This window comes from Carettochelys insculpta, chromosome 16 (genome assembly GCF_033958435.1).
Source record: "Carettochelys insculpta isolate YL-2023 chromosome 16, ASM3395843v1, whole genome shotgun sequence".
NCBI lineage: Eukaryota > Metazoa > Chordata > Testudines > Carettochelyidae > Carettochelys > Carettochelys insculpta.
In genome coordinates, this window is record NC_134152.1 from 8062715 (window position 1) to 8087060 (window position 24346).

Sequence of the window (24346 nt, forward strand, 5' to 3'; positions counted from 1 at the left end):
CCTTACCCGCTGAAGCCCAGGAAGAGGTGACTATACTAATCGCTAATGAGACGAGTCGTGATATTGTTGTAAAGCGAGGGCAAAAGATAGCAGACCTTTTTGAGCCTGATGCAGTGGTAAAGCCCCAGTGTGGTACTCCGGCCCCAATGATAGATCCAGAAAAATTCGACTTTGGAGATTCACCACTGTCTGAGGAATGGAAGACGCGGAAAAGGGAAAAGCTTTGCAAGAGAACAAAGGTATTCTCACTGCATGAGTGGGATGTGGGATGTGCAAAAGGGGTTGAACATAACATCAGGCTGCATGATTCTCGACCCTTCCGGGAGAAATCTAGGAAGATCGCCCTTTCTGAGATGGAAGATGTGCGACAGCATCTTCAAGAGCTGGCAGAGAATGGCATCATTACAGAGTCCCGCAACCCATATGCTTAACCCATTGTTGTGGTCCGTAAAAAGAATGGAAAAATCTGGATGTGTATTCATTACCGCACCCTAAACAGCCGTACGGTGACTGACCAGTACACTACGCCTCGGATCCAAGATGCCTTAGACTGCCTGCTAGGAAGCCAGTGGTTCTCAGTTTTAGACCTTCAAAGTGGATACTATCAGATTCCTTTGGGGGAAGAAGATAAAGAGAAGACAGCCTTCATCTGCCCATTAGGGTTCTACCAGTTCGAACGCATGCCGCAAGGGATTTCCGGGGCACCAGCCACATTCCAGCGTCTTATGGAGAAAGTTGTAGGAGACATGAACCTACTGCAAGTCTTGGTTTACTTGGATGACCTGATCGTATTCGGAAGAACATTGGAGGAGCATGAAGAAAGACTTCTTAAGGTCCTTGACCGGTTGGAGGCCTATGGGTTGAAACTTTCTATTGACAAATGCCAGTTTTGTAGAACATCGGTGAAGTATGTGGGTCACATTGTGTCCCAGGAAGGTGTGAGTACTGATCCAGACAAAATAGAGGCACTGGTCACATGGCCACGTCCCAACAATTACCGAGAGCTTAAAACCTTTCTTGGATTTAGTGGATATTACCGTAGATTTGTGGAACATTATGCGTCCATTATCAAGCCTTTGAATGATCTCACTCGTGGATACCCACTCAACAAGAGCAAGGCTAAGACCAAGGGTAAGGGGGAGCCCTCAAGACTGCCAGGGCAGAAGTGCCGTGGCCCTCTAGAGCCTTTTGGATCACAATGGGATGAGAGGTGTGAGAAAGCTTTCCGAGAGATCATTAACTGCCTAAGTCATGCTCCAGTCCTCGTGTTTGCTGACCCAAACAAACCCTTTATCTTGCATACAGATGCCAGTTTGGAAGGGTTAGGGGCAGTGTTATACCAAGACGTGAACGGCAAACATAGGCCTGTGGCCTTCGCTAGCCGAGGATTGTCTGACAGTGAGACCCGTTACCCGATCCACAAGCTGGAGTTCTTGGCCTTGAAGTGGGCCATCACTGAGAAGTTTCGTGACTACCTATATGGTGCTAAGTTCCAAGTATGGACAGACAACAATCCATTGACATATGTATTGACAAGTGCTAAGCTGGACGCCACTGGGCAGAGATGGGTGGCTGCCTTGGCCAGCTACGAGTTCAGCCTACAGTACCGATTGGGTAGAAGCAATATTGACGCCGATGCATTGTCACAACGCCCACAGCCACCAGAGATTGCTGAGATTCCTCTAGATGGAGTAAGAGCCATTTGCAATGGAAGTTATCACAAGCCCCAGGCCCCTGAGAGTTGCATTGCTGAAACTCTAGGTTTACCACCTGAGAGTGTGCTGTCGGCCTCTGTGAACTATATTGCGTTGGATCAATCGCCATTGCCTAGGCTCAGTGCAGCGGACTGGCAAAAAGCCCAGTTGCAAGATGCCGACATCCGTGACACCCTACTCGCAAAAAGAGAGGGGCAAGACCCTCGAACCATTGTTCCCTCCACTCCAGGAAGTAAAATACTACTAAGGGAGTGGAACAAACTGAGACTAATACAAGGCGTGCTGCACCGGGTCACCGTAGATCCATTGCAAAATCGACGAACACAACTGGTACTACTGACCGAGTACAGGGTTCTGGCCATGAGGGCTCTGCATGATGATTTCGGACATTTGGGTATGGAAAGAACACTTGAGCTTCTCCGTAATAGGTTCTATTGGCCCCAGATGGCTGAGGATGTACGCGGGAAATGTGAGACGTGTGCTCGATGTGTTCAACGCAAAACTCTGCCCACTAGAGCAGCCTATCTGCAGAGCATCATGACCAGCAAACCCTTGCAACTGGTATGCATTGACTTCTTGTCTCTGGAGCTGGATAGGAAGAATATTGGAAACATCTTAGTAGTAACTGATCACTTTACCCGATATGCTCAGGCCTACCCCACACGGGACCAGAGAGCCACCACTGTGGCACGGGTATTGTGGGAAAAGTACTTCTCAGTGTTTGAACTCCCAACTCGGATACACTCTGACCAAGGGCGAGACTTTGAAAGTCAACTCTTAAAGGAGGTGCTAAGAGTGGCAGGAATAAAGAAGTCCAGGACAACCCCTTACCACCCGCAAGGGGACCCTCAGGCAGAACAGTTTAACTGAACCTTATTGGATATGCTGGGGACATTGCGCCCGGAGCAGAAAACGGCCTGGAGTCAACATGTTGCTTTTTTGGTGCATGCCTACAATGCCACAAAGAATGATGCTACAGGAACCACCCCGTATTTGCTAATGTTTGGACGAGAGCCCAGACTACCAATAGACTTACGTTTCGGGGTGTCAGGGGATGGGGAAGGCTATGAGACACATTTGCAGTATGTTTCCCGACTATAGGAAAAGCTGCGGGATGCCTACCGTTTGGCTATGGCAGCTGCCCGCAGGAACACAGATCATAACAAACACCGGTATGATGCAAGAGTGCGCCCTCAGGAGCTCCAACCTGGGGACCGAGTTCACCTGCGGAATCTAGAGGTTGCTGGTAAACACAAGATTGCCGATAGATGGAAGGCGACACCCTACCTGGTGGTGGAAAGACTTAAGGACCTACCTGTTTACAAGATTAAACCTGAGAGCAGATCAGGGCCAATGAAGACCGTACATAGGAATCTCCTACTGCCTGTGGGAGAGTTGGTTGGGGCATCTGCAGAGATGGACTATGACATACGACCAGGTGCAAGGTCACATCCATTACCCAACACAGGCAGTGGGTGCAGTGGAGATGATCTTCCCTTATACAGCACCTTCGAGAGTGATTCTGAAGAGAATGGGATTCCCATGGAACACCCTAGAGTGGGAACCAGATCCCAGAGTCTATTGCAGGAACCTGGAGAAAGGGCAACACCTTTGGCACTGAATCCCAGAGCAGAAGTGTTTGGGCCCCAGCCTGGGGACCCTCCTTCCACAACAAGACTAGTCTGGGATGATGAACCTGTCCCAACTGATGACAGTTTGGGGGAGAACCAGGCATGTGCAGATACACCCCCATTAGCTGACGGAGACATTTTTGTCCAGGATATCCCAGTCTGTGAGCAAGAGACACAAGGACCAACGCGGGTGGAGGGGGAGTCCCCGGGTGGATGCCCCTTGCCCCTACTGCCAGAGGAGGACCCTGCCCCTGTTATCCCCATCCTCAATAGGCGAGATAGAGCCATAAAGCCCATAAACAGACTAACTTATGAGGCACCTGGAGTAGTTGGGGAGGATGTAATACATCTGGCACACAGACTTGTAGAAGCCATAGTGAGCTTTCTCAGGCCATTAGAGGGGAATTCATGTGGATGTTATAATCGAAACAGTGTTTTGCCGGGACATCAAATTCTCAGCTGGGGGGAGGATGTAGGGAATGTGGCAGAAGGAATGCAGTGCTGCTGAAGGCTGGGAGGAATGAGTCTCCCAGAGGTCATCTGCATGAGAATGCAAAAGGTGTGCATGTGTGATACCTTTTCAGGCAAAGCCTAATGGGTAGCAAGTAAGCCATGAGATTTGGTCTCTTGTAAACATGTAGTTGTAAAATCACAATTTAAGCTGACACTTAATGCAGGAGTTGTGAGATCTCACCAATGCTCTGGGTTGTTGTGGGGGACAGGGCAGTCGCCTTAGCTGTGTAAGACATTGATTACACAGGGCTCCCTGGTTTAAAGCATTGTGAGAGAGAGGGGAGGGGTAGTGGTTGAGCCAGCTTGCTGAGTGCTTTGGCCGTGCCTATGCTTTGGCCATATAGCTATAAGCCTGGCTAGACTAACCCTCCCTGGCTACGTCTACACGTGCAGCCAACATCGAAATAGCTTATTTTGATGTTGCGACATCGAAATAGTCTATTTTGATGAATAATGTCTACACGTCCTCCAGGGCTGGCAACGTCGATGTTCAACTTCGACGTTGCTCAGCCCAACATCGAAATAGGCGCAGCGAGGGAACGTCTACACGTCAAAGTAGCACACATCGAAATAGGGATGCCAGGCACAGCTGCACACAGGGTTACAGGGAGGACTCAACAGCAAGCCGCTCCCTTAAAGGGCCCCTCCCAGACACACTTGCACTAAACAACACAAGATACACAGAGCTGAGAACTGGTTGCAGACCCTGTGCCTGCAGCATAGATCCCCAGCTGCCGCAGAAGCAGCCAGAAGCCCTGGGCTAAGGGCTGCTGCCCACGGCGACCATAGAGCCCCGCAGGGGCTGGAGAGAGAGCATCTCTCAACCCCCCAGCTGATGGCCGCCATGGAGGACCCAGCAATTTCGACGTTGCGGGACGCGGATCGTCTACACGGTCCCTACTTCGACGTTGAACGTCGAAGTAGGGCGCTATTCCTATCTCCTCATGAGGTTAGCGACTTCGACGTCTCGCCGCCTAACGTCGAAGTTGGTGCCGCTACTTCGAAGTAGCGTGCACGTGTAGACGCAGCTCCCACCTGTTAAATGATAGAGCAGGATCCTAGGGTGTTTGTGAAACCCCACACTAGAGATACCAAGAGCTGAAATCACAGAGTGGCAGCTGAGGCCACACAGAGCTGAAATCACTGGGTTCTGCTTCAGGGCAGTCCCAAGCAGTGGGGTTAGGACTGGTGGACAACAGCAGGACCAGCGGGTGGCTGGTAGGAGTGGTGGTAGACGACGGCGGGCGGCCAGTAGGAGCGGCGGCGGTAGATGACGGCCACTGACGGGAGGCTGGTTGGAGCGGCAGCGGCTGGTAGGAGCGGCGGCGGACAACGGCGACTGGCAGACGGCTGGTGACACCAAGGGGAGGCTACAGACAAGTGGACGGCTAGTATTGCCCTGGTGATGTATCTGTGGGCTTTGAGTTTGGCACTGCACTGCAGAGGGTACACCCTGTAACTGTGTGTTTGTGGAAAAGGGCCAAGAGCCCCAGCAAGAGACTGGGTTCTACTGCATATGGGGATGGTATCTGGGTAAAAGGGGTTTTGTCTCTTCTGTGCTGAGATATACTGCATCTGTCGCTGTAACCTTGGGGTAGGTTACGGTCATTAAACAAGCCATTTCTATCTCAGACTCTGTGCTTGTGAGGGGTGGGGGAGAACCGCCTTACAGGCACCCAGCACGGGGGTGAAATTGTCCCAGGCCACTGGGTGGGGGCTCGAGCCGGTTGGTTGTATCCTTGATAGGAAAACCCCACAAGAGTTGAACCCGGCCCTTCTGGCAGGCATCTGGCGTTAACAGAAGGGTTACACTTATAAGGACATCTAGAATTGGGGATATTTCTTTTTTATTTTTAAATTGAAGTAAATGTAAATGCAGGGTATTATATAGGTGTTACTACTTTAAACTTGTTTTATTTATTTATTTATTTAATTAATTAATTAAACATTTTATTTGTACTTCTGGCTCATAAAGCAGAAGGGGAATACACTTTTAGTTCAACTTCTAGCAAGCACAAATTCCCTTACTTTTCAGCGAATGCTACTTCAGCCGTGAGCTCAAAGGGTTTACCTGCAATCGCATTTTTAAACCAAATTGATTGTTGGTTTGCTCTGAGCTGCTACTCACTCAGCCACCTCTTACACTAACAAGTGCTTTGGAAAAATCAGGTCACTTTTTTTCTTTTGAAAAAATAGTGTCCACATACAAAATGCACTATTCCAATTGGAAATAAAAAGAACGTGACCATTCTTTTGTAAGTCCTCTACTCCTGCCTCCTTTCCAAAAAAAAAAAAAAAAAAACTGGATGTTCCACAGGTATTTTTTTTTTTTCCAGAAGAGCAGTCCTCATGGCAACTTATTTTTTTTTTCCTTTGATTCCTGGCTCATTCTTCTGAAAGAGTTGGAGGTGGGGAGCTGTGTGGACAGTGTTCAGCAAAAGAGCAGTTGGATTTTTATATGCTTTTTTGTTTAGCTGTCTACATTACATTCCCCTTTTGTAAGTGGAATGCAAATGCAGCCAATCAGAAATGCATGAGATTCCAACTTACTCATTCATAGAATCATAGGTCTGTTAGGGACCTTCAAAAGGTCATCTAGCCAGCCCCCTACTTCAAGCAGGATCAACCCCCACTAAATCATCCTGGCCAGGCCCTTGTCAAGCTGGGACTTAAAAACCTTGAGGGATGGAGAGTCCACCACCTCTCTAGGGAATGAATTCCAGTGCTTCACCACCCTCCTGGTGAAGTAGTTTTTCTTAATATCCAACCTATACCTCTCTGTAACTTCAGACCATTGCTTCTTGTTCTGCCATCTGTCACCATTGAACAGTTTCTCACCATCCTCTTTAGAGCACCCCTTCAGGAAGTTGAAAGCTGCTATTAAATTACCCCTCAGTCTTCTCTTCTGTAAAGTAAATAAGCCCAAATCCCTCAGTCTGTCCTCATAGGTCACGTGTGTCAGCCCCTTAATCATTCTTGTTGGCCTCTGCTGAATCTGCTCCAGCACATCCACATCCTTTTTCACACCAGGGCTGTGTCTACACGTGCCCCAAACTTCGAAATGGCCATGCAAATGGCCATTTTGAAGTTTACTAATGAAGCGCTGAAATGCATATTCAGCGCTTCATTAGCATGCGGGCGGCAGCGGCGCTTCGAAATTGACGAGCCTTGCCGCCGCGCGGCGCGTCCAGACGGGGCTCCTTTTCGAAAGGAAGCCACCTTCTTCGAAGTCCCCTTATTCCCATGAGCTCATGGGAATAAGGGGACTTCGAAGTAGGCGGGGCCCTTTCGAAAAGGAGCCCCGTCTGGACGCGCCGCGCGGCGGCAAGGCTCGTCAATTTCGAAGCGCCGCTGCCGCCCGCATGCTAATGAAGCGCTGAATATGCATTTCAGCGCTTCATTAGTAAACTTCAAAATGGCCATTTGCATGGCCATTTCGAAGTTTGGGGCACGTGTAGACACAGCCCAGGAGACCCAAAATTGGGCACAATATTCCTGATGTAGCCTCAAAAGCGTCAGAGGGGAACAACCACTTTTCTAGATCCGCTCACGATGCTCCTCCTAATGCAACCTAACATGTTGCTAGCCTTTGTGGTTATAAGGGCACAATGTTTATGCCTATCTAGCCTTTCATCCACCATAACCCCAGGTCTGTTTCCACTGTACTGCTGCTTAGCCCATCAGTCCCCAGCCTATAACAATTGTTGGGATTCTTCCATCCCAAGTGCAGGACTCTAAACTTCTCCTTGTTGAACTGCATCAGTTTTCTTTTGGCCCACTCCTCCAATTTCTGCAAGTCACTCTGGATCCTATCTCTACCCTCTAACAAATCTACTTATCCCTCTAGCTTAGTGTTGTCTGCAAACATCCCTCATCCAGGTCATTAATAATCATGTTGAATGCCAGTTCCAGAATGAGCCTTTGGGCACTCCACTTGAAACCAACCCCCATCCAGATACTGAGCCGTTGACCACTATATTGTGTGCCTTTATTACATAATGGCAGACTTGCAGTTGAAGAAGTGCTCTTTTCGGTGGTGGGACGGGGGGGACGGGACAAACAAGCTGCGTAGATTGAGGTTTTGAATGAACCCTCTTTCAAAACAACTCTTCCTGAAAAATATGAGGAAGAAGGGGTGCTTTTGGAAACAGGGTTTCCTTTAGACTGGGTTCATTTAATGCTGCACTTTTTTCTGAAAACATTTCCAGAATAGTGATTGGGTGTTATTATGCAAATGAGGTACAATATGTATATTTGCCTCATTTGCATTTCTGATCAGCCTCCTTTGGAAGGGGAATTCAAATGTAGATGCAGCCTGTGTGGATGTGCTCTTTGGAACAATTGCTGTAGTGTAGACATGGCCTCTGAAGTCACAAACAGACCAATATTCTGTGTTCAGTAAAAATTCCTGAATCTGTATGTGCATTCTGATCAGCTGCATTCTTTTTGGGCTACTTCATTTCATCAGGACCCTCTTAGAACAAGATAGTACAGGTTGAACTTCTCTAATCGGGAACTGTCATCTGGAAACATCCGTCATCCAGCAGGATTTTAGTTAGCAAGACAACCACTTATTGGCCGTGTCTACACTAGCCCCAAACTTCAAAATGACCATGCAGATGGCCATTTTGAAGTTTACTAATGAAGCGCTAAAATACATATTCAGTGCTTCATTAGTATGCGAGTGGCCGCGGCACTTCGAAATTGACGCGCCTCGCCACCGCGCGGCTCGTCCTGACGGGGCTCCTTTTTGAAAGGACCCTGCCTACTTCGAAGTCCCCTTATTCCCATTTGCTCATAGGAATAAGGGGACTTCGAAGTAGGCGGGGTCCTTTCGGAAAGGAGCCCCATCGGGACGAGCCAGGCGGTGGCGAGGTGCGTCAATTTTGAAGTGCCACGGCCACTCGCATACTAATGAAGCACTGAATATGTATTTTAGCGCTTCATTAGTAAACTTCAAGATGACCATTTGCATGGCCATTTTGAAGTTTGGGACTAGTGTAGACACAGCCATTGTGTGTGGCAAAGTTTCCAGCAGTCCCATTAAGTTAGTTTATAGCCACCAGTCCTAGCTCTGTGTTCTGTTTGATCTAAGAGTCTGGCACTGGTCAGGTCCCAATGGTGCCGGATAGGTTCAACCAGTAGTTAACCCCTTTGCACACCTAGGGAAGGGCTTAAGGAAACTTCCCTTTCTGTAGTTTCAAACAGACCTTAAATGCAGATGTGTTTCCATGCTGTCCTCCTCTGGGGCACTAACTTCTCCAAAGGCATAGTGAGGAGCCAGGACTAAAGCCTGATTTCCACCACGCTAACCAGTTGACCAGTGTTCAGCTGACTCTTAAAGATGAAGCACTCTCACTCAGGGGTGACTCTTCTCCTTCTATACAGCCTGATACAGCTCTTAATGCAGAAATGTGCTTGGCTGGGACGACAGGTAGTTGAACAAATTAAACCTAATGATGAGCAACGGCTTGCTTAAGAGTGGAAAATTCACTTAATTTGAATGGCTATAGGTGATAGAGTTGCTTAAGGGTTATTTATATTTCTTTTCCATGCTGGTTCTGCCTGTTTTGGCCACTGACAGATTCTAACCATTCTACAGTATAGAAAATATATAGAACTGAAGTTTTAGCATTGCTGCCTTTATCACGTCAACTACTTGCGGTGAGTGCCTGGTCGATTGTGTAGCATGGTGTCCTGTTTTTCCTGAGCTAAGTCGGGGGCACAATAGCTCTTTTAACTAAGCAAAGGGGCTCTCCTCTCAATTTCATGCATTTGTTTTGGTAATGGGAATTCTACAGTTCAGCAGCCTTCTGGACGATATCATGGATGAATTTTCTCTTATTTTAGAAGTCTGAAATACAATGAGAGCTGATTTTGTGCATTATGCTAGTTAAGGAGTTCTTACTTTCAACTAGAATTCCTGTCAACATAACATCTTGTTTTGTGATTGTCATACTTGTTTTAAAAAACAGGCAAATCTGGGGCCAGTAAGTTTGTAGGAGATATCCAAATAATATATAGGTATTTCAGAGTGGTGTTGGTGACTGGGGAAAGTGACACTTGCCCCTTTGAGCCATAAAGGCTTGGTGTTACTGTGTACAATAGTTAACTTGAAACTGTCTTGTGTTCTGTTAGATATGTTTCCTTTGCTGTTCTGTGTACCATTAAACACCTGCTGAGTTCCACCCCTTACGTAGCAGGTGCAATAATATCTGTATATCTTAGCCATTTCACAGGGGATCGCAAAGGTTGCCTGCCAGTTTCCAAGTGACTTGAAGTGCTCTCAGGAAGGACATAACACACATGTAAAATACCAGTGTTCTAACTTATGTCTGAACAAATGTCAGCCTTTATTTCAGAAAGCCATTTTGAGTTTTGCTTCACAAAATCCTTCTTGTAATTAAGCACTTTAATAAAGAGAACCCCCACAGTGATAGAAAGTGATAGGATATTCAACCCAAGGTCATTTGTAAGGTCAGTCATGGTACTGAGAACCAAACTGAGGAACTTTTAAGGGTATGACTGGAAAAAAAACATTGAAGTTAGGACTACGTAGTGCCAGCAGGTTGATGCAAGTGGATGGTCTCAAAAGCAAATGACATAAATTTTTACATGGAAATTAGCCACACAAATATTCACATGAGATCACCCTCTCTGCAGAGGCTACAGGGGGCTGTAAACAAGCAGTGTAGACATGGTTCTGCTGGTCAGAAATCTCCTCTGTCAGCAGCCCCTATCCCTAATTTCTTTTCCAGGCATAAGGGGCTGCCAACAGAGGGTATTTTGCTGGCAGAACAATGTCTACACTGCTTGTTTTCTACTGGCAGTAGCCCCTACTGGCAGGGCAATCTTGTGCAAATTGGCAAATTAGCCAGACAAATGAGCGTCCATTTGCATTTTTGAGACTACTCATTTGCATCAAGCTGCCAGCACTATGGCTAAATATAGCCCTAGCCTGTAAGATCTGGTTAGTGGTTATAGGAGAATCCAGGTAAAGGTAGCAAATCAAGAAAAGCTATATAATAAAATGGTCATTGATATAAACAACATGCTCCAATAAGTGATAGAATTCTGTGACTGTCTAAAATATTAACTGAAATATCTTTGTATATGATCCCTCTCTCTGTATGGTCAAATCTGGGCCAAGGTTCCCTAAAATAATGCTGCTTTTGCATTTCATAGTGGCATCTAGCCTTGGTCCTTACAACTTTAATTTTTTCTTAAAGGTTATTTATGATACACATTACGCTCAAATTTTGTGTAAGCAAAATTGTTGTCAAATCAATAGTATACCTTCCTAGTAGGCAATATGGTGGTTTTGATGTGGAAGAACTTATTTTTTTCCTCAAAGGTTGTCAATATTTCAGCTTCCTCGTAGCCGTTGATGAAGTACCTTTTCCAGATCTGAAGATATTTGTGTGGCTCAAAAGTTTGTGTAATGAAAATTTGTCCAATAAAAATGATACCTCCCCCACCTCATCTCTTAGGTGTTTGAAGACGTAATTATAGATACTGTTTTTAATCAGTTAGCTGATGCTATTTATATATACCCCAGTATTTGACAGTAACTTATGAATGCAGTAGTACTGGTTTAAACACCCAAAATCAACATTCTCTTGTCCAGCATCATCCACCTGGCAGGACCAGAGTCCTGGACTTGTAGGAGGAGGGGACAGCCAGACAAGCAGCAGGAGTTTAGGGTAGGACAGCTATGGCTGGTCTGACTGCAAGTTTGGGGGCCAGCAGCACCCAAGGCACCCAGGTCAGGAGCATTAGGAGCAGAGAGCAGTGGCCCAGGCTGGTAAGCTGGCAGCTCATTGCTGGGGCTGCATGGGAAGCCTTGGCCCCAGGAAGCTGGGGATGGGAGCTGACAGCTGTGGAGCCTGTGCATGGAGAGGGGGTTGGGAAGCTGCAGACTGGGAGCCCAGGCGCATGAGCTGAGGCCAGCGGGGTGGAGGGGGCAGAACTGACCACCCTGCTCTGGCAAAATCCCTGGTCTGGGACTGATCAGGTGCTGGGGTGATGGACAAGTAATACAGTTGCAAGGTGTAATGTTTTGATCTCGTACAGTAAAGTGCGTGTGCATACTCCTCCACACACCCTGCTACTCCTGAAATCATTCACTTTTTTTGAAATAGTGACTGCTGAATTCAGGAGAACTGTGCCTGTGTTGCCACTTTGGTCCAACAAAGGTGACCCTGCAAAAGCCATTTCATGAGGGGTTTGAACTCCTACAACTTGGTGTTGGGATATGAGGAAGCTGGAAGCAGCAGTGCTCAATTTCCTCTCCTCAAGAGCCCACCTACATGCCATAGTGCTGCAGCCATGAAAACTGCTATACTAGATCAAGAATCACTAGAATAGTGCAAAGTTGCTTGAGCATCTTGGAGGTTGAGACTATGGAGAGACCCAAACATCAACTGCAAAGCTATTGCCCCACTCCTTCCATTGGCACTTAAATTCTTGAGGACCAGGGAAAGATCACATTAAGGAAATTCCATTTAGCCAGCTTTGTGGGTTTTTCTTCATCCTCACTTTAGATATTACCCTAAATTATTATATAGTAACTATGGAAGCTGATGGACATAAACACTAATAGTGTGACTCAGAAAGGGGAATCTTGTTATACTGCAGTGTGTAAAATTGGGTTTCCTAGTAAAGTAGGAACAAGAACTGCAGCACTTCCCCCTTAGACAATTTCGCTGAGATCTAGGCTTTGCTCCTTTTGAGGATAGGGTTCATAGACTTGGCAGAAGACAGTGCGAAATCTGAAATGTCTGGCACAAAAGAGGGCTGTGTAACGAAACTAGTACTTAGTTCAGTGGTTTCATGCAATAACATTCTACAGTAAACCTCAGGCATATGTAAGGTGTATGTACTTTTGTTACATTGCAATTGGTTGACTGCAATACACACTTCAAGCTACTTCAGCTGCTGATCAATGCTTGTCATTAACACAGAACTGTTATGGGGTTTGAGCAGAAGGAATTCTAACTACTTTCTGATTTGCTTGTTTTGGTGGCTGCCTGTTAGCTCACACATAAGTATGAAGCTGCTTTCAAGTCACTTTCCAACCTTCAAATGCAAAGTGTTCTGAATGACTTTCTGTGCAGCTGAACACCTGCATATTGCCTTAAGGTTTAAGGACAGAAATTTTGTCTATGGCTTACAACATTCAAGCTGCTATTATTAAACTAACTCTCCATTTTGGAGCCACTTGGATTGCAAGAAGAGAGGTGCGGGGTGCAGGCTGGAAGAGGGGATACTACAGGGAAGAGGTTACATGTACTCAAAATTCAATAGCATTTCCTTGTTCAGCAGAAATCCATTCAAGACAGGGAGAACTTAAAATCTCCATGGGAGAAATCCTACTCCCATTGAAACTAGGGAATAAACAGGTCACCTAGGCTACGTCTACACGTGAAGCCTACATCGAAATAGCTTATTTCAATGTAGCGACATCGAAATAGTCTATTTTGATGAATAACGTCTACACGTCCTCCAGGGCCGGCAACGTCGATGTTCAACTTCGACGTTGAGCGCAGCACCACATCGAAATAGGCGCAGCGAGGGAACGTCTACACGCCAAAGTAGCAGACATCGAAATAGGGATGCCAGGCACAGCTGCAGACAGGGTCACAGGGCGGACTAGCGCTTCCGGGGCAACAGCTAGCCGCTCCCTTAAAGGGCCCCTCCCAGACACACTCAGCCTGCACAGCACGCGGTCTGAGGAGCCATAAGCACACAGGCCCCGGGCGCCGCAGTCATGAACCCCTAGCAACAGCAGCAGCAGCAGCCAGAGGTCCACCCAGCCCTCCCGGAAGGAGCAGGGCTTGCCCTGCTCCATGCCATGCGGGAGGCAGCTGAGCACCTCCTTGCTACCCTGGAGGAGGAGCTGCCCCCAGGGCAGCAGGGCTCAACCCCCAACCCTGCAGCACCCTGCCCCCCCCGCCTCACACGCCGGCGGCTGTGGAGCTACCCCACCAGCACCGACTGGTGGGAGCGGCTGGTGCTTGGGGAGTGGGACGACGACCGCTGGCTCAGGAACTTCAGGATGAGCCGGCAGACATTTCTGGAGCTGTGCCAGTGGCTCACCCCCGCACTCAGGCACCAGGACACTGCCATGCGGCGTGCCCTCCCTGTGGAGAAACGGGTCGGCATCGCTGTCTGGAAGCTGGCCACTCCCGACAGCTACCGATCTGTGGGGCAGCAGTTTGGTGTCAGCAAGGCCACCATCGGGGCTGTCCTCATGGAGGTAAGAGAACCCACGGGGGGAGGGCAGGGCAGGGGAGGGGGGCCCAGGCAAAGGAGGGCAGGGGAGGGGAGGGCGGGGGAGGCCAGGGCGGGGGAGGGCAGAGGAGGGCCGGGCAGGGGAGGGGGGCACGGGCAGAGGAGGCAAGGGCAGGGCAGGGCCACGCACACCCTGCTCACCCCTCATTGGTGCTGTCCCATGTGCTTTCTCTGCAGGTTGTGCGTGCCATCAACGCCATGCTCCTGAACAGGCTCGTGAGGCTGGGGGACCCAGATGCCACCATTGCCGCCTTTGCCACCCTGGGCTTCACCAACTGCTTCGGGGCTCTGGATGGGACTCACATCCCCATCCGCGCCCCGCATCACAGTGGAGGACGATACCTGAATCGCAAGGGCTACCATTCTGTCGTCCTCCAGGCCTTGGTGGACAGCCGAGGACGTTTCCAGGACATTTATGTGGGCTGGCCTGGCAGCACCCACGACACCCGGGTTTTCCGGAACTCGGGCCTGTGCCGCCGGCTGGAGGCGGGGACCTACATCCCCCAGCGGGAGATCCCTCTGGGGGACACCACCATGCTCTTCTGCGTCATCGCAGATGCGGCATACCCCCTCCGGCCGTGGCTCATGCACCCGTACACGGGCCATCTCTCCGCTAGCCAGGAGCGCTTCAACGAGCTCCTGAACCACGCGCGCCAGGTGGTGGAGCGCTCATTTGGCCGCCTGAAGGGACGCTGGAGATCTCTCCTGACCCGCCTGGATGCGGGCCCCAACAACATCCCCCTGATTGTGGGAGCCTGCTGCGCCCTGCACAATTTGGTGGAGAGCAAGGGAGACCTTTTTCCAGGGCTGGGCTGTGGAGGCCGGCAGGGCCGACGTGCAGCCACCCGCTGCCCCCAGTCGGCAGGTGGACCCCGAAGGGACCCGGGTCCGGGAGGCCCTGCGGGCCCACTTCGATGAAGAGGCCGCGGGGTGAACTCTGCCCAGGCCCCCCACTACCCGCCCGTTCCTCCACCAAACTCCTGCCCCAACGCCCACACCATGGAGCACCCAACCGCACCCCCCCTCCCACTTTTCCTGGACAAATGACAGCACGCACTTGTGGCTGAACTTAAACTTCTTTTTCTTTGAGAACTTTTTTTTTAACTGTAAATATATGAAACAAGAACAAACTATATACAACATGTGGAAACAAAGTCATATGTACAAATAAAACAATCGTCACAAACAAGTGTCCTCATTAATAAAAAGAAAACCAGGGAGGATAAAGGGGAGAACTATTTACATGGGGGGGACGGGGCAAACGGGGGGCACAAACAAATAAGTGTAAACTATATACAAGGGCGGGGGGCCACGTCCCGGGCCCCTCGCCCCTACAGTCCGGCACTGGGCGTGGGTGGCCGGGAGCCCCGCCGCGGCCGCAGCCCTGTCCTGGGCTGGCTGGGGCGGGCCGGACCGGAAGATATGCCTGGCGAGTCTCAGCTGGCTCCAGGGGTCCCTCGGCGCTCCGGCCCTCGGCGGTGGGTGGCGGGGCGACGGCGGACGGGACGGCGATGGGCAGAGCAGCTGGTGGTGCGGCTGGTGGAGCAGACACGGCGGGCGCTGCGGCGGTTGGCGCGGCACGGGGGGCCAGGTAGTCCACCAGGCGGTTGAAAGTCTCCATGTAGGCCCCCCATGCCTCTTGGCGCCAGGCCAGTGCCCGCTCCTGCAGCTGCAGGTGCTGCTCCGTGACCTCCAGCTGCCGTCGGTGGATGGCCAGCAGCTGGGGGTCCGTCGCCGTCGGCTGGTGGTGGTGCGGGGTCTGCCGTCTAGCCCGCCGTGGGGCCGGTCGGTCCTCGGCCAAGGGGCTGGCCTAGAGCGATGGTCCCGGAGAGCCCTCCGGGACCACTGATGCCTCGCCGGCGCTCTCTTCCGGTCCTTCTGATGGTGCAGGTGCGGGACACAGGAGAGGATGGGGGGAAGAAGAATGGAGACAGGCATTAGTGTGGGCCCCGAGCCATGGCCTTTGTCCCCCCAGCCCTGTGCTGCAGGTTCCCCATCCCCATCCCCGGGAGATGCTGCTGTGATGGATGGGGTTCAGGGGTCCCCCTGCCCTGCACCCTGTCCCCTGGTGGGAGCGACTCTCACTTCACCCCGCAGGGTCTGACAGCAGGAGAGGTTTCTTAGGCCACAGATGCCCAGTTTCTCCCAGGAGTGACAGCACTAGCTGTCAGAAGAGACAGTCCTTCCAACCCGTCGTGGGGAGAAGACCCGAAGGGGGGCCCCTCTGGGATGCAGCTTTCCCCCTCCTCAGGCTGGCTGCCTTCCAGCTCTCCCTTCCCCTAGCCTCTACCTGTGGCCCTCGCCCTCCCCCCACCAATTCCAAGCCAGCTCGGCTCCTCCCTCCTGTTTGTTCAGGGCAGAGGTGTCACCTGCCAGCTGTAGCCCCAGGATCCTCCTTTGCCCCTGGGAGCTATTCGGCTCTTGTTGCTCATATGTAGCCTGAGTCTCCCTTTTGCACTCCCCCCCACTCCATCACATGCTGCTGCTGCTGCTGCGGGGTGTCCCACCTGCTCCTCCCGGGGGCCCCTCAAGGTTCCGCTCCCCCCTGCCCTGGGGATGGGGCATGGCACTGTCGTGCGGGGTGGGTGGCTGCAGGGGCTGATGCACTGCTGTGAGGGCCATGGCCCTGCTGTCCTTGGGGCCATGGCCATGTGAGCATGTGGGGGGCCCTGGACACATATCTATTACCCCCCCGCCCCTCAAGCCCAGGGGTGTACACCAGAGGGGGGTACCTACCTGTCGGTCCAGTCCCATGGTCTGGAGATCCCTGGGGGGTGGAGGCCCGGCTGCTGCTCCGGGATGGCAGGAGGAGGATCTGCAGCCCGGATTCTGCAGAGGAGGAGCCCCCCTCCTCCTCCTCCTCCTCCTCCTGCCGCGATGTCCCGGGGGTGGGCTCTGGGGGGGGGCCCCCGGGGTGCGGGGCTTACGTCCGGGGCGGACTCCGGCTGCAGGGCCTGCTGGGGCTCCTCGGCCGAGGTATCAAGGGTGGCCGGAGGGGAGGAGGTGTGCCAGGGGCCCAGGATGTCCCTGAGCTCCCTGTAAAAGGGGCAAGTGACGGGGGCGGCCCCAGATCGGCTGGCCGCATCCCAGGCCCGGGAGTAACCCTGCCGCAGCTCCTTCACCTTACTCCTGACGTGATCAGGAGTGCGGGCAGGGTGACCCCGGGCAGCCAGGCCATCGGCCAGCCGAGCAAACGCATCCTCATTCTGCCTCTTGTCCCCCATTACCTGGAGCACCTCCTCCTCGCTCCAGAGCCCCAGCAGGTCCCGCAGCTCGGCCTCCGTCCAGGAGGGGCCCTGCTGCCGCTTGCCAGCCTGGCTGCCCTTCTGGCTGGGCTGGCTGCCCTGGCTCCCCTTGGGGGGAGTCCCCTGGGGGCGCTGGGGGGGCTGCCGGGCAGCCATCGCAGCTGGGTGGGTGGCTGAGGAACGTGCAGGCTGGCCACGTGTCTGGGCTGCCGCCTGCACGTTCCCTCAGCTTCCTGCACAGGAAGGGAGGGGGAGGGGACCTTTAAGGGCCCGCTCCATGCGGCCACCATTGAGCTGAGGGGCTGGAGAGAGCGTCTCTCAACCCCTCAGCTGATGGCCGCCATGGAGGACCCAGCAATTTCGACGTTGCAGGACGCGCAACGACTACACGGTCCCTACTTCGACGTTGAATGTCGAAGTAGGGCGCTATTCCTATCCCCTCATGGGGTTAGCGACTTCGACGTCTCGCTGCCTAACGTCGAAGTTAACTTCGAAATAGCGCCCGACGCGTGTAGCCGTGACGGGCGCTATTTTGAAGTTAGTGCCGCTACTTCGAAGTAGCATGCACGTGTAGACACGGCTCTAGGAACTTAAATATGACAAATTAAGATGGGGTTGAGGGATGAATATGGTCTATATACTAATACTCTTCAAGTAGGGATATGTAGAGGGGTATCAGGTCATCCAGATATTTATCTAGCAGTTACAAAAAAAGCACTAGTGAAGCTGGTAAATAAAATTCCATAGGTTTATAGTATTATACACTGAAATGTGTACAATATTTATATTCCAGTTTTATTATACAGTAAAATTGAGACACTTTTAGTAACGTACTGAAACTATCATTGTTTTTGTCTAACTTTGTAAGCAAGCAATGTAACTCTTTGTCTAAGAGTTTGAAGTCTCTCTCTTTCAGGGTTCCAATTCTTTTCTCTTTACTTAATGAGCATAAAACAGACAAACACTCCCCATCCACAAACTGGTCAGCTGAGATTTTAATGGAGTGGGCCTTTCTGTTAATGACTTAACAGTTTGCATGTTACTGAAGAGGAATTGTCACACTACTTTGGAAAGAGGCTGCTGAACTCTTTTATAGTCAAATTTGACACGTGATTTGAACCAGGATGCAAATTTTCTGGGTCATTATAGGAGCTCTTTTGCAAACTTGGCTCAATCAAATTCTTGACTTCCCCCTCCCCCACCCTCTACTCTCTGATTTGCTCACATTGATAATTTTTTTCTGGTTTGTCAACCTTGATTAATATTTTTGGTTCTCTATGCCTTAAATATTGAGTCTGTTCTGGTATGGCTATGGTCTGAACAAGTGGGTCTGTCCCACAAAAGCTCACCTAATAAATTATTTTGTTAGTTTTTAAAGTGCTACTTGACTGCTTTTTTTGTTTGTCACCTGGCAATGAAATTGTAGGTCCAAAGAAATATCCAGCAAATCTGATTCTTTTAACGTTATCTGGTTGAATCACTCAACATGGGTATTGTAGTAGAAGTTGCTTTCTGGGGAGATGATGGTCCTACAAGTCAGTTTTGGGATGGAATTTCCACAATTAGGAATAGCTTGAGGTGGAGGGAAAAAGTACAATCTGCAAGGGGATCTCTGTAACTCTGCCTCTGTGGCCCCAAGCATTTGGGTTTCCTTTAAAAGAAGTTACACCAAAACCTATGGAGCTCTTCATTCTTAAAGGCTAAATACTATCACTTGTTTAATGCATACTACGTATTCTCTTGGCTTTTTTATTGTTGGTTCTAGTCCAATAAGCATGTGAGGTATTTAGAATGATATGGCAGGCAAATTGTAAAAGATCTTATTGTTGTGAGATCAGTTACAGCTCCCTCATCTCATATACAGAGACATATGGCTCAGCAAAAGCATGCATTAATTCGGTTTGAAGGTAAATATGTGATTTTTGGCAGCAACTGTGTTCAAGATGATAAAGCTAATAAACCATCATAATAACACTAGCAATGATAGCAATCTTGGCAGTAATGGTAGCTTATAAATTGCAAGTAAAGAGAAATTGAGAGACCTGAGAAAAACATGAGTAACATGCTGGAGATAAATTACTCCAGTTAATAAATAAACTACTGCTAGAAACACATCTTAATTTGCAAGGAGACACAAACTTACTTCAGTGGTACTATACACATGAAATAAGTGATTCATGTTGTGTATTGCATGCCATCAGGGACAGCCAAAATACTGATATCTTATTTTCCAAACTACGTGGAACTTTACTTATTAGTGCTGCATGATTGACAAGCTGGCTAAGATGAAAACCAGGCATGAATATTTGCTACAGAGCTATAGTGGCTGAAAACCCATTAGAATTTAACTGGCATTTTTTCCATACCTGCCAGGTTTTGTGTGACTGTCACTTGTATCAATAGCAAGAAATGGATTTTCACTAATTACCTCCATTCATGTCCCATAACATTATGGAACCATGTGCAGGGAGGCAGTAACCTATTCCCTGAATCCCTTGGAACAGTGGTTCCCAAAACTTTGGCATCAGGCCCCCCCCATTTGATTTTTTTGAGAAACCATCATGCACCTCCCCCTTTCTAACTGCAGACCAGCTGCCTTCCTGAGCCCCTCCCCTCACCCAAAGCTAGGCACCGCCAGCCCCTCATCTGACTCCCTCCTCCTCTCCAACCCACACACCTTTGCTGGAGACAGCTAGTTCCACATGGGCCTTTGCCAGCTGCCTGCTTTCTATCATGGATGTGCAGGGTTGCCCATGTGAAATGGCAGGGGCTGAGGGCTGGCCCTTTATTGTGGTGGGGGGCTGGGTTGCCTCATGCCCCCCAGGAATTTCTTCTCTTCCCCACCAAACTTCACTGTTTCTAAGGCATGTCTTCCCAAATGGGAAGGAGGGACAGTGGATAATGAGGCTGGCAAGAGCTAGCTGGGGGAGGAATGGGGGTGTGGGTGGTGTGAGGTTGATGGACAAACAACTTTGGATTTAGAATGCATGTGGGAAGGAGAAGTAGAGGACCTGGAGGATTTAGGGCATTGGGGAGCTGGTCATACCCAAAAAGGTTCGTAGTGGAAGTGTTGACAGGAGTAAGTGTGGCCATTTCAGAAGGGCAGGGGCAGGGGAGACAGCAGCTGTGCATGCCAGGATGCTGCTGCTTGTTCTTCCTTTTCCCCTGACTGTCAGGGAGTGAGGGGAAAAGTACATGGCTTGTGTGTATGCCTCTTACTCCTTGCTGGTGAGGGGAGGGAGCAGAGGAGGAATTCACAATCTGTGTACTTCCTCCTCACTCCCTGATAATCAGGGGAAAGGAAGAACAAGGGGTGTCTCTGTATGCATAGCTGCTGCACCACCACCCTCAAAATAGTGCTCTTGCAGAGGAATGGTTAGCAAGCATGGTGTTGAACAAGTGGGATCCTGGGGCAGTCTCCCTCATTAATCTCCTTTTCCTATTTGCCTCTCTAATTCCACCCTGTCCCCCTTTTTTCATTCCCGGTTACTCATTCTCTCTGTCCTCAGCATCTCATTCAATCTCTCCCTCTAGCCTCTGCTTTCAGTTCTTCACAAGCTGCCATCACTAATCCATGCAGGCTTGGCCCTCAGATAGGGGAGAAGCTGCTTGACTGGCAGGAGAAATTACAGCTGCTCTCTGCAGCTCTGCTGACTTTGTGAAGCTCCATTTTAACTACGGGAAGTCATTGCCATGCATCTCCAATGTATGACTCACACCAGCAATGTCACACTTATAAAACCAGAAACTGTGCTACAAGTTTTTTTTTTTTCCCTAGCTGGTCTTGCATGGAAAGCAGGGTCCAAAATCAAACCAATTTGAGTCAACAATCTTCATTTCAGGAGGAAAAAAATCTAAGCACTATCATGTTGAATTGCAAAATGATTCTTCATTCTGCTTTCCCTCCAAGCCCTGGTGACTGCACCATTCCACAGAATTTTGGACAGCCATCTGTCTCTTTTCACAGCAGAACTGGAGGTCGCCTGCTCTGCCTGGGGTCTTTGCACATTTAGCATAGTTAAATGACAAAGTGTGGTTTCTAGGACCCCACCAACCTGACGGTTGTGTCCATTTCAGACTTTGGGTTTGAAACCTGTGTACTCTGGCTGGAGCAAAGATTTACAAGTCTCCTCCACTTCACTCTGTCCTGACACCGAACTTCCAGCTGACTCCAGGAATATTTCAGTTGTCCTTCAGTCTCCGTAGATCTACTCCATGGCTTTTCTTTTGCTTGTGGTTCCATGTGACAGGTTGAAGGACCTATGCTGGGCGACAGTTTTCTGAGAGTGGGGCCTAGCCATCCCCACTTTCTTCTCTTGATTTGAATGGCAATAGCTTTTCTTGTCCTGCTTTGGAACAAAGCTCCTCATTTGTGACAGTCTTGCCTGAGTTACATCCTTTGCATCAAATGGTGTCTTCAGCTTGTGATTTGAATACTTTTTAGTATGCCAGGTCTTACATCTATACATGAGAACACTCTCTTCACATTTGTGTCAAAGATCTGCAGTTTCAGCTTCATCCCATATGGCATTCACAAATATCTGTGAAGAGTCTTGATGCAGCTCTTGCTTTCCTCATGGTACATTCCTTATTGAGGTGAGGTAGCTTGTGTGTGTCAGTGACCTGGACAGCTATGCCAGCAGGAGCTTCAGCTCCAGGAAGGGTCACCTAAACTGGACAGGTAAAAGGGTAGAGACTAGACAAATTGGGATCACCTCTCCCAGAGGTAAGTGTTAACCCTATCCATTCAAGAGAGTTACAGAAACATCCACAATGAAAATTACAGAGAGTAAGCCGTGCTAGTCTATACACTATCAAAACAAAAAGCAGTCAAGTAGCTCTTCAAAGACTAGCAAAATGGTTTATTAGGTGAGCTTTCGTGGGACAGACCCACTTCTTCAGACCATATCCAGACCAGAACAGTCTGTTCTGGTCTGGATATGGTCTGAAGATGTGGGTCTGTCCCACGAAAGCTCACCTAATAAACCATTCTGCTAGTCTTTAAAGTGCTACTTGACTGCTTTTTGTTTTGATAATGAAACTTACAGTTTCACTTCAGAAGTATAGATTATATTACTTTATTTTATAATGCTAGACTCCAAAATAACCACAATTGGCTTTTAATGGTAAATATTCTCAAAATCCAGGGGCCCCAAAATTTGGGTTCAGGTACCAGGTCCAATAAAGTCAGTGGCAGCCCTTTCATTCCCTTCAAGGGATAAAGTAGGTTTCTTCTGTTATAGGATGTTTTGTGGAAAGTACACTAAAATAGAGAAGCATAAACTTTATAAAAAAATCAGTATCCTAGAAGATTCTTTCCTGTGTCAGTTTATTTACCACTTTTTTCCTTCCATTTCTAGCACTGTCTTGTCAATATCAATGTTCTTACTAACTTTCATTTTTAGCTGCTTGCTGCCTTACAAAGAAAAAAGGAAACTTCTTTCTTCACATTGCTTTCCGATGTTAGTTGTTCTCCACCCCATGTTTCCTTTCTTCAGATAACGCTTGTATTTACTTACTGTAATCTGACTTGTCACTCTTGCTTTCACCATTATGTCGTCAGATCCTCCCATACAATCACAGCACTCGTGTGCACGTACAAACTCTTACCACATATAGCATGCTGAAAACATTAACTGATAACCAACCTCCCAAGGCTGTGATTACTTCCCTCCATTTTTACATGTGGGGAAACAGATGCACAGTGTCCTTACCTCCTGGTCCAACCTTATGCCTCTTAACCTTGCCACTTCACATATCATGGAACAGTTTCCCTTGAATTGAATACACTAAGTGAACAGCAGAGGAGCTAGCTTTTCTTCAGGAAGTGGGGAAAGTGCAGAGACATGGAAACCTTGGGGTATGTCTACACATCTGCTGCTGGCCTGGGCCAGCCTTCTTTGGATCAGCCCTGGAACAAGAGCCTTTACTTTGCAGTTGGCCAGCTTCCAGCTGGAGCCTAGTGTAAGTGCTGGCTGGCTGCAAGGGCCTCAGAGCTCAGGATCCAGCCAAATCCTAGTAACCTATGCAGTAGTGAAACAGCCCTGAGTCCGAGCCCAAGCCCGAGGGAGGGAGGGAGCAGCAACAGATACCAATTGGACTGCAGTCAAAGATATTGAAAGAATTATTAGGATGAATTTGGGAAGGGGAATTGGTATCAAGTACTAACAATCAGATTTAGATAATTGCATGTTTAATATATTCTGTAGCAACAAAACTTGTTTTGTTCCTTCACAGTAGTCCATTCATTTCCTGGGCTGATTACTCTGAATACTTCTGAGCATAAGTATGAGGGGAAAAAATTCGCTTTTGATGGCTAATGTTCAGACTGAAGTCTATAAACATAATTCTGGCTACATAATATTTAAATACCTCTACAGAAAGATACAATCTCTGATCCATTTTGTGAATAGTAAAGTAATTCACTAAGTTTTAGTGAGGCATTCTACCACCAAAGAACATTATTGCATTTAAAATGCTGAGAAAACTATTTTTATTCTGTGGAATGCAAATATACTTTAAAATCATTTATGCTTTCCTCCTGTTCAATAGTAAATACATTCAACAGTAATCTGAATAGACAGTAGTCCAGACAAACTACAATGAAACCATAGGGCTGGATTCTGCGCTGTCTTAATCCTTGGAAAGTCCTCCAAGATTCAGGAGACTATGTAGGAATAGGGAGGTAATATTCCCTTTGGATAGCACATTAGGGAGACCATTTGAATACTTTGTCCACATGAGGTGTCAACACTTCAAAAAGGCTCTTGATAAGGCAGGTGGGTTCAGAAAAGAACTAGGAGAATGATTGTGGTTCAGCTAGGACAGGATTTGATCCAACAGATGAATATAGTAGGAATGGTTGGAAATAGTGACCATAATAAAATTTAACATCCCTGTAGCAGCCCACTACTATTGGCATTTCATTTCAGAAAGGGGAACGACAAAA

General features: G+C 48.9%; 1 protein-coding gene across 17 annotated transcripts in view; it reads left to right on the top strand.

Moving 5' to 3' along the window:
• The window catches only part of RBFOX1 (RNA binding fox-1 homolog 1), a 1793461-nt gene that overhangs the window by 445432 nt on the left and 1323683 nt on the right, over positions 1-24346 (top strand). The gene's annotated exons all lie outside the window — the stretch shown is intronic.